Source organism: Embiotoca jacksoni, unplaced genomic scaffold, assembly GCF_022577435.1.
Source record: "Embiotoca jacksoni isolate LCO1_2020_lvr unplaced genomic scaffold, fEmbJac1.0.p SCAF_8, whole genome shotgun sequence".
Taxonomy (NCBI): Eukaryota; Metazoa; Chordata; class Actinopteri; family Embiotocidae; genus Embiotoca; species Embiotoca jacksoni.
In genome coordinates this window covers 21,237,307-21,247,472 of record NW_027185436.1, presented here as the reverse complement: position 1 = coordinate 21,247,472, position 10,166 = coordinate 21,237,307, and positions in this window count along the sequence as shown.

Genomic DNA, 10,166 nt, shown 5'->3' with positions numbered 1-10,166 from the left:
GGGTATTTCTGTTCTGAGGACGCAAAAATAGATCACTGTAGTTTATGATCTTGCCATAGAGACTGCAGTTAGATTTACCCAATACGTTTATTTTCAGTTGAAGAGAGACTTTTCTCAACAACACCTTGAGACTAGCAACGACTCAGGCTGTCTTTTAAATTAAAAGCTATCATTTGTAGGACTACTAAACACCCTGCCTAAAAGTGAGCAATAAGCAACAAAAAAAAACAACTTCCAAAGCCTTACAATACTGTATGAATAGGGGAGGCTTTATTTTTTTTTATTTTTTTCCCCATCCTTTTCAGTCTAATTGAGAAAGAGAGACAGAGAAAACACAGGGCCCTAATCCACAGAGCACACAGACCCCTTTCATGGGAGTGCTGGGAGAGACCTTTATTTGTCCATTCCTATCACGGAGAAAGCGGGTTTCAAGCTCGGCTAGGTCTGAGCAGGAAGATTAGATGAAACCAGAGTGTTTTAAACCTCTTCTGTGGCCGTGGATTAGAGTCAGCCAATCCCCCTGCATTTCAAAATGAAACAATCCGGAGTACAGGTGGCTCGGTGGAACGCGGTTGCATAGCGTGTAGTGCAGAGTGGGTTTGAAACCGCAATAATCTCTCAGTGCTGGCAACAGAAAATCTCCAAAACATAGAGGACGGCATTCACTTAACTTTAAAGAAACATATATAGATCTGGTCACTGGAATTTATAAGTCTGTGGAAGCATTTTCGGGACACACTGCAGTCACAGTATTTGGTGTAGTAAAACCACTTTACATACATTATCACTCCAATGATGCTATTTGAGACGTACAATATTTTGGGTTTAAAGTGGAGGAGGATTATTAGTGTATCTAATTCTAATTCATTAACGAGATGGATCAAATGCACTTAATGACACACATGAAAAGGGTGAGTCTCAGTTGTAGAGCAGCACTGAGTTCAAACCAATTAGTGCAAATGGAGGTGGCAGGACAGTAACCCCTCAGCGGGAGGTGGGAGAAAGTGTCTCCTGCCCTGCCTGGACAGATACCATGGCCTGACATCGTCATCAATTATTCCTGGCATCTCAACTTACCCATGAGCGGGGCGGGTGGAGGGGGACAATGGCAAAGGTGGCCTTGGGGAGCAAGTGCTTTGGTCCTACCCATGTGTCTGCCGAGGAGTGGAAGAGGGTGACGAGGCTGGGGTGTGTATGCGGTGTCGTCCATCCAGCCTAAGAGGCCTGGTAAGGAAATCCCTGGAATCCCACTCTTGCTCCAGCCGGGGCAGGCGGGTCACTTTACAGCTCATCACCAAATTAGAAAAAGTTTGCGGATCAGCCCGAGCAGCAGGCAGACCGCCGAGAGATAGAAATAGACGGGAGTGCTATGATTCAGTCGGCTGGCGCTCAATCACCAGGCTCCTCTCTCATCATGGGGGAGAGGTAGAGGACTGCACTGTACACCGGGGAGGAACATTAGAGTCTGCTGTCGTCTGAGCTCATAAAGTAATGGTTGCATATGGCACAGAGGAGCAGGAGCACTCGGGAAGATATGCACGCCAAGATATAAGATACAGAGCTATTTTTCTAGTGGGTTTTTAAAATGCGAAACTACCTGACAATAAAGAGAATTCAGTATTAAACTGCTTGGTTTTCACAATCATGCAAAAGTCCCAAAATTCCTTTAAAAGAAATAGTTTGAGATTTATGATCTGGGTTCACTTTAGTTGACAGCTTAGTTTAGCAGCAGGGTTGCAAATGACGGGAATGTCCAGGAAGCGCTGTCCAAATTTTTTACACTCTCCGTTTGATGATATATAATGTATTCATTTTTTTTTAGCTTTAGAGGTGCTGGAAGGGAGACTTTGTTATTTCTGGATGGAGGCAGGATAGCTATTTCCTCCTGTGTTAAGTTCAGGTAACCATTTCCTCACTCCAGCTTCACATCTACCGCCCAGCAATGAGAATATTGATTTAACTTTTCATTTCAACTCTCAGCTAAGAAGTGAAGAAACTATTTTCCCTAAAGGTCAAACAAGACATCCATTTCAAGATTCAGTGATGTTTTTGTAAAAGCAAAATGAGTACGTATTGACTTGACTCATGAGTCTATGAGGCAAAAAGAAGACTGTTTGCTCCATCAGAATAATCCTTATAATCCGTGTTGCCTTGATAATTTGCATTTAGAAGGTGAATTTAACACTTTTATTAAAGCTAACATTAAATTGCATCACTGCGGCAACACCACTTTCCTTCAGGCAACAAAGAACAAGTGTGTGATCCCACAATTATTGACCCCTTCTTTAAAACAGTATGTTTGTCACTGCATTAACATTATTTATATTTCTAAATGCTGGTGAGAAAGGACAACTTTCAAAGCGTCATACTTGGGAGCTGAAAGCGAAAAGACCTGAATGCGCCTTTACGTGTCAGTGGAAGAGTAGGCATTAAGTTATCAGAACAGAGGAGGAAGATACAGCGTATGGGAGTATGTGTTGGACGTGCAGGTATCATAACATGTGAAGGCGAGGCCTCATGTTTTCCTTGGTCATCTCTGCAGGTGTCAATGGAGAGATCTCAGGGAGGGTGAAGAGTGACTGGCCGGCCCGTCATTCTGAGGAGGAGAACAAAATGCGACTTTAATGCCGCTATCAGCACCACTAAACCGTCCTCCCTGGAAATAGCAAAGAAGGGGAGGCTCCCAGTGTCTAAAGTTAATACTCTTATCTGTTCTTGTTGAAACTCCCCTTTAATGATGAAGTTGTTTCTCATGGTCGTGTCCTCTGGGAGCAGCAGGCAAGAAGACTTAATATCTTTCAACCCGTGTTTAACCGTGTATACAATCATGTGAAAACTTAAGCAACACCTCTTGGGAATCTGACTTTTTCAACATATTCGAAGAAGCGAACACTTGATCCTCTTTGAAAAAAAGAGATGAGTGAAATAGAAAAAGTAAGTGAATCCCTACATTTAGTACCCTTTCAAACCCATACATGTAGGATCAGGGGTTCCAGAATAGGTGCAAATAATTAGAGCCTGTGGGATTTACAGGTGGGAACTGTCTTATTTAAACTCCTGACATCTTGTATCTGGTGTTCCTTCTGCTCTTGAAGTGTGTGGTGCCATCACGCCGCAATCTGAAGACCTCTCCGGAAAAAAGTGAGACAAACTTTGTAGACATCTAAGATTCAGAAAAGGGACTTACAGTAAAAAGATCTCTAAATTATTTGAAAGAAAATCATTTATAAGAGAGGTAGATTTCAAACTAAATTTGTCCTGAATATTCAACACAAAAGCAGACTGTTTAATTCACAAAGAAATTAACCCCGGAATTGAACCTGTGTGGGTGGCGTGCCAGGAAAAAGCATTTGCAGTCCAAAAAGAACATTAAAGCAAAACTACAGTTTGCCAATGAACATACAGTCAAAAACCAGTGAAGGAGGACAGATGAAGGAAAAATAGAGTTGTTAGGTCACACCGTAGGAGACATGTTTGGCACATGTACTTACTTTTTCACGTGAATAATCAGGGAATTTGACTCAACTTTGGTTAATCATAATAAGATTATAAAGGATTTTCTACACAAAATGTAATGTTTAAAAGTAGACCTGCTCAAATTTAACAGCGTTTATATATTTAAAGAAAACAAACCCTTTGTGCTATTTTCATGTTCTTGTTAAATTTCTTTTTTTTATAAGATGCTTTAAAATGTCCCGGAGACAAGTTCTGGTGTGTGGCTGGCCTGTTTTCTTTTTTTCTGGAATTACACATTTTTTCTGGTATTTCATTTGAAGTTTTCGGATAGGAACTGGTACATTGCCAGTAGTTATTCCACTGCTCTATTACCCTGCATGACTTAGGCCATGTTCATTCCATTTGCAGGCAAAAAGAACAATAATAAGGACTGAAAAGTGCCTTCGGGTGGACAGAACCCAGATCAGTAAGCCGAGACATACAGTAATGACCACTCTTCTTGCTGCTGCTGCTTCATCCGTCACACAGGAGGACACTGAGGCCAAAGGTTACTTTGTGAAGGCTAATTACTGAGTTTGAGCTGGTTAAATATACAGTGGTCTGAGTGTAACGAAGTTTGGCTGTGACGTGACACTCCTGTTTTAGAACTGTCTGAAAATGCTGAATCTGTTCAGGAAAAGAGAGCGGAGGCGCACCTCAGCACAGCGTTTCAGGGAAAGTTCACGTGAACCAAGAGCAGGCTGACAAGACGCGAGTGTGGACACCGAAGTACAGAATGTAGTGAAGAGAACACACCTACACATCCACATTCCCAACAGAACACAATAAACATAGTCAGGCATAACAGTGAGCTCCTGAAACAAAGCTAACACATACATACTGCATCCAGAGTGTGTGTGCGTGTGTGTGTGTGTGTGTGTGTGTGTGTGTGTGCGTGCGTGTGTGTGTGTGTGTGTGATTCATTCACAAGTCACTCGTCCCACCACACAGAGCTTTTATCGGCTAAACAGGAAAGACAGAATCAATCAGAGGGGCATCGACAGCAGCCAGAGGGCGAGCTCAGCACGCAGTCCATCTGCAACACATAACAACACGACTCTGCAGCTCAACCTGCATGTGTGTGTGTGTGTGTGTGTGTGTGTGTGTGTGTGTGTGTGTGTGTATCCTCGCTATATGCATGTTTACAGACAGGGAAATCACCAGCAATTGCAATCTGCGCTAGTTATATGTTCAGGTCAGGCCCAAGCAGTTCAGCCAGATGTGTCGGCTGCAGAGCGGGAAGCGTTCACGGCACTGGAAGCTACTTTGATTTATGTGATGTGACTCAGACTGATAACACCAGAGCCCCAGAGCAGACACATTCAGAAGGAAACTGTCAGCCCAGTGTTGATGCCAATGATTTCTCTGCTCTGCTGGTGTTTGGGAAAAACCTTTAGGAAGTGAAGTAGTTTTTTTTTTTTTTTTTTTTTAAAGTTGATTATCTACAATTTTGACTGTTATAAAGCAACTTTAAATCAGCGGGGAAACTCATCCCTCCTCACCGGCCTGGTCCCGTTCAGGCTGGGGTTCAGATTCAGTAAACAGAGGTAATAAATCAGACACAATGAAACAGGTCAAACTTTAGCACATATCAGATTAATCACAGTTTGACACACTGCCGGTTGGAGCCCTGAAATGTAACGCCAAGACTTCGATGCGGTATCTCCACACGGGGCTTAGGTAGGACTTTAGTAGCGCTTAAAATGGCACTTGCTGGTAGAACTTTGTAGTTTGGCTTTCTTGAAGAAATTGTATTTTCTTGATTCTTGTTGTTCTGGGTTTTGTACCCTCGTGGTTGAAATGCACTCATTGTAAGTCGCTTTGGATAAAAGCGTCAGCTAAATGAAATGTAATGTTTTGTCATTCACATCAGAGATCTCCCACTGAGAAATCAAAGTTTTTGCTTTATGCATTTTGAGTAGAAATTTAAAAAAAACAATGACCTGAAAAATGTAACACAAATAAACATAAAGCAAACACACACACACACACACACACACACACACACACACACACACACACACACACACACACACACACACACATTTAAATGAAGAAGACCAGGATACAGAATTTGTCTAATGTTGGACTCATTCAATTTGGACCTACAAAAGAAACCCAATAACCATTAAAAGTTAATATTGAAAATTAATTATGTGGAAGACAAATTATGTGTGGAAACATCACAACACAAAGAAAGCATCATTTAATTTAAAGATCACTTAATTCAGTGAGATTTATCCTTTGTTTGGACGAAACAGATATCTGCCTTTCCAGTAGCCGTGTTGCCAGGATGGAGAAGAGAACGTGGGAGAGACAGCCAATCCGAAGACACATCTCGATGCAAATTATCCCTTGTCTGAAGCTAAATGAGTCAGACCTTAAATCTGTCTTGACTTAATCTGATCACAGTAGCTTTAGGTTGTCATTACGAAGCAGCTCAACAATGGTTCCCTCCGTTCGCACATTGAAGCCAGGCTTTTCAAATTAAGCCCAGCTGAAATCCTGCTTTATACCACCGCTAACAACAACTACACAGAGTTGCCGTACTGAACACCAATAAAATGAATTGGGCAATTAACCAACATGTCAACATTTTGGGGATGGAACAAAAAAAAAAAAAAAAAGAAGGACAGTTGATCAAACAGACAATGATTTAGAGGCTGTCGGAGAGGCGAGTCCAAATGGAGTTCCAGACGTGTCTTGTTTAGATCCAAACATTAGAGTGGGTTTTGTGTTGTTTTGGAAATGCAGACTGTTAATAGGGTCCAAATCAAGATGGTTTGGCACACATGCAAACACAAGCACTGTCTCTTTGTTGTGCGCCGCCATCCAACATCAGCTCAATAAATCTTTGCGTAGCTTCCAGAGAGCAGCTTCCTGTGTGGCAAAAGACCCGACTACATGATTTAGGAGCCGAGGTCGCTGATCGTAATTGTTCTCTTAATAACGTCTGGGGATCGTTTTACGTTTGGCCGCGGGCACAAGATTGTGGTCTGTCAGACCGGGTTTCGATATGCTAAACCGTCACCACAGTGCTACATCTAGCTCCTTTTCAAACACCAACATCCCCTCGGATAAAAGGGCCCCGCCGCAGCCATGTGTATTGAATTTAGACCATTCCTGAGGGTATCCTGTTCTTATCAGGGGTCAGATAAGCTCATTTCACAGGCCCTCACCTCTACCGGGCTACCAATAGGACCCCCACTCTGCCAAGGCCTGACCTTATCTACTTTTTCTCAGTGTTCACAGTCGAATGAGAAATTTAAGAAGGGAGGGACGCCGTCGACCGAATCTTTCTAGAAGCAACGTTTGTAGCAAAAATCAAATATGTAGCGTTCAGATCTGAGAAGCAAACGGGACGACCTTGACATTCCTGAAGGGGAGTACTCAAGACTGAGTCAAAACCCAGAGTCAAGATGGAAACGTCTTTGCTCCGATGATCCTCACGGAAGTCAGAGCGGCGTAAATTTGTACAGTTAAAGTATACAACTGTATTTGAGCAGCCTTGATCCCATGATTGCTTTTGTGGCTCTACCATTTAGCTGAGTAACTGGTAATTGTCTTGAACTTGGGAGGCCAGATGAGGGACAAAGCACCAAAATCTTCCGCGCTGTTTAAGAGACTCACCTTGGCTTACCAGTTTGAGAGCCCCCCCCCCTTTTACATGGAGCCTCCTAAGGACCCCCACCCCAGCCGCTGCGCTTCATCCGGGCCCTGCAGGCACCTCCATCTGACAGCTCTTGAGCCAAGATACTGGCAGTACAACAGAGCAGTCATAATTGGCCCCTGTTCATTTCTAAGGGATAATCCTCACCTCGGTTCGAGCCTTTTCTGTTCCGAGCGTCATTTTTCGCTGATGTTTACACAAGGTATGTATCGGTTTCTCCTCCTGCTGAGGTTTTTAATGCGGCTGTATACCCAGCAAGTGTGTTTTAACATGCGTACGAGGGCTCCGCTCTTCCAGCGTGGCTGCTAGAGCTCAAGACCTGAATTGACAAAAGACCTCATGAATGTCTGACTCACAGACAACTGTCAGTGTTCAATGAGCTGGATTAAGATGGCGCGTAGAACCGAGCGCACCCTGACATGTTGACATGTTCTCCTAAGTGCATTTCCAGGTGGATTTAGGCTGTTTGCTCCATCGTGGAGCGACAGAACAGAGACACAATTGGCAAATGGGGCCGACTGCTCTTGAGACGGCGGGTGAACTTTACTCCAACTGTCTGGGGTTGGGTCTGACACCGTCCTCATTCTCAGGGTGAGTGAGGCTTGCTGTGGATCCTGAGGAGGTTCAGGGGTTTCCGAGAGCTCTGTCCTTAACCAAACAAACACGGTGGAATTTCTGCCATTGTTGGTGCACAGGGTTGAGTGACAGGGCTGCATAGCAGAGTTGCCTGTCAGCAGAGACGACTCAGGGTCAAAGTGTGACCATCCCCTGAGATCCTGCTAAATATTAAGACTGAGCCGAGTAGCATATTTTCAGATAAACCCATACAAATCTAGTGGTGCTGCGGATTTATTTTTGAATGTCGTTGTGTTGCTGTGAACATTTAATTTGTCCTCCATTCATTTGAACTGCTATTTTTTTTGCTTTTTGATAAAAGGAATAGTTTAACATTTTGAGGAATATGCTTATTTGCTTCCTCGCTGGCTTAGCCTGTGTTAAACACAGCTAACACTGGTAGCCAGTTAGCTTAGCTTATCACAAAGACAGGAAAAAGAAACAGCTGAAGAATTATTTTTTTAAATTTTTTTTATTAAAAGAAACAAAAATTTAAAAAGATTTAAAACAAAACCTGCACATCTAAAGCTCACTAATTTGTGCACAAATTTAATTTTCTGTGGTCTCCACTGGTTTTTAGGCCCGTTTTGTTACTTTTGGAGAAAGCCAGGCCAGCTGTCTCGCTATTTCTACTCTTTCCGCTAAACTAAGCTAAACTAAACTAAACTAAACTAAACTAAACTAAGCTAAACTAAGCGCTTGCTGGCTGTAACTTGTACAATACAAACATTAGAGTTGTATTGATTTTCTCATTTAAAGCCCAGTATAGAGCTAAAACATTGAAGAATTCAATATTTTCTTATATTTACTTTGATTTATTTTTATTCATCCGTGTTATCCAGATACCTTACCGTCCAAAAAGTGACCCAAAAATGACTTTTGGGTCACTTTTTGCTATAGTATGACTTTTTTTTTTTTTTTTTTTCAGAATTTGGACAACAAGCTATAGTATTGTTATTTTTATTTTTTTTAAAGTCATGCATCAGGGAGATTTGAACCACGGACCTTCTTGATGAAAAGCAACAGCGCTATTCACTGCACCGCCAATCAAGCGGTCTATGACACTGACACTGGACTGGAAACGACCTCATGAGGACACGGGTTCGAGCCCCACTCAGGTATCACACATGGTTCATGGAGGGCGACGGTTCATGGGGGGTGAGTCCCTCTAAAGGCAAATCCCTGTAAGGGTAAGCCACACAGTCCACGGAGTTTCAGGTCCACGTCGTACGTCTGATCAAAGTTTCATGTCCACCAAAACTAAAGGTCAACAACAATACAAAAACACTAATACAAAATAGATTTTACTAAATAAAAATCCCATTAGTACATTTTAATGACTTTTTTTTTTTTTTTTTTTTTCATGTTTAGGACATGACAGTGATGCAGTGATTAGAGCCGTTGCCTCACAGTGAGAAGTAACAGGGTTCAATCCCCACTTGAGGCATACGTCAGTTCAGAAAAAGGTCAAACTCTACAAAGTGATTACACGGGAGTATATACAGTATACAGTATATGGTATACAGTATATAGTATATAGTATAGCCAGGGCGATGCGGCTAAGTTTGATGTTTCGCCGTGACACAAGAAGTTGATGTTTAAGGTCAAACGATGCTCCCAAAACTTTGCACTTGCGTCAGGCACCAACGAGTTTTTGAAGATGTTAAAGCCGCCAAAAAAAAAAAAGCAATTTTTTTTTTCTCAAGAAGAATAAGGAACTAGATCAAGAAAAAAATTAAAACTGCAAGCGGGACTATGCGGACACCCGCGTGCTGCACGTCGGGGAGCCGGCGACCCCGACCCCGAGGGTCCGCATATTCCCGCTTGCAGTTTTCATTTTCTTTCTCGCTGTAAATCAGCTGCCATTCTCATCTTCTCTCAGTAAGCACATACATTTTGCACTTACATCAACCATTCAGCCATTTATGTCGAACACTGAACACTCAATCGGTAGGCATCATTACTTTAATGGTGACAATATATTATTACATATAAAGTATTTATGACAAAGCGTTGATGGAAAATTACACTTCTCTATTTACAAGTACTAACGTGTGCAGCCAGGTGTCATCAGACCTGCACTCCCCAGTTCTGGGTTTTAGTGCAGCTCATCATTAGCTGGCTGACCTGAAAGTTGAACCCTGAACCCCCCGCGGAGGACAGATGAGGATAACTGGTCAAACCTTGGGCCTCAAGTGACTGAACAACAAATCATCCAAGTGAGACAGACAGACAGACAGACATTCATAAAAAAAATTATATACTGTGGATTTCATTTTGTGCGTGTGAACAGCCAGCTCTATGTAAAATAACAGACCAGATGAGGCAAAGCAGAAGGGAAGTGGAGGGTAAAAAGCAAACAGACATTACAGTTACACTGATGGCC